The sequence below is a fragment of the Lampetra planeri genome, unplaced genomic scaffold (genome assembly GCF_965212315.1).
Source record: "Lampetra planeri unplaced genomic scaffold, kcLamPlan1.2.h2 scaffold_2018, whole genome shotgun sequence".
Classification (NCBI taxonomy): domain Eukaryota; kingdom Metazoa; phylum Chordata; class Hyperoartia; order Petromyzontiformes; family Petromyzontidae; genus Lampetra; species Lampetra planeri.
Genome location: NW_027614774.1, coordinates 3,699 through 5,000, shown reverse-complemented (window position 1 = coordinate 5,000; position 1,302 = coordinate 3,699).

The following is a 1,302-nucleotide window of genomic DNA, read 5'->3' as shown; positions in this document are numbered from 1 at the left end:
ATTGCGAAGACGTTTTTTGAACAATTGTATTCCTTTCCCAAAACATCGAGTGCTAGTGTATAAAACCGCTAGAGAAAATAAATTGGCAGGCGAAACTTAAAAAGGAGAGACCCATGAACAGCATGGCCAGGCGGCTCACCTCGACGTTTTTCCCCCGAGCAAAGTCCGCCGAGACCCCCTGTATCCCACGGGGATGTACTGGCGTGCACTTAAAGGTTGATGCCGCTCTGTTACTTGGGAAACGAACCACAAGCCAAATCCAGCTAATTTGTGAATGACTTAGCTCTCCTGCTTTCTCGAGAACGTGCTTTTTTCGTCGGATGAAACTTCCACAGGCTTTTCCAGCAGATTTGCACCTGCACTCAAAAAAGTCAAAATTTTTACACATAGACCCCATCAAACGGGAGAAATTGGCCCGGATTGCTCTCATGTGCGTTACGGGGCATCGTTTCTCTCGCGCCGAATTCTCTCGAGCTGGGAAATCGCTCATTTTTGCGTCGCCAAATATCGTACGAACGCCGTGAAACTTCCACAGGCTTTTTCAGCAGATTTGCACGTGCACTCAAAAAAGTCAAAATTTTTACACATAGACCCCATCAAACGGGAGAAATTGGCCCGGATTGCTCTCATGTGCGTTACGGGGCATCGTTTCTCTCGCGCCGAATTCCATCGAGCTGGGAAATCGCTCATTTTTGCGTCGCCAAATATCGTACGAACGCCGTGAAACTTCCACAGGCTTTTTCAGCAGATTTGCACCTGCACTCAAAAAAGTCAAAATTTTTACACATAGACCCCATCAAACGGGAGAAATTGGCCCGGATTGCTCTCATGTGCGTTACGGGGCATCGTTTCTCTCGCGCCGAATTCTCTCGAGCTGGGAAATCGCTCATTTTTGCGTCGCCAAATATCGTACGAACGCCGTGAAACTTCCACAGGCTTTTTCAGCAGATTTGCACGTGCACTCAAAAAAGTCAAAATTTTTACACATAGACCCCATCAAACGGGAGAAATTGGCCCGGATTGCTCTCATGTGCGTTACGGGGCATCGTTTCTGTCGCGCCGAATTCCATCGAGCTGGGAAATCGCTCATTTTTGCGTCGCCAAATATCGTACGAACGCCGTGAAACTTCCACAGGCTTTTTCAGCAGATTTGCACGTGCACTCAAAAAAGTCAAAATTTGTACACATAGACCCCATCAAACGGGAGAAATTGGCCCGGATTGCTCTCATGTGCGTTACGGGGCATCGTTTCTCTCGCGCCGAATTCTCTCGAGCTGGGAAATCGCTCATTTTTGCGTCGCC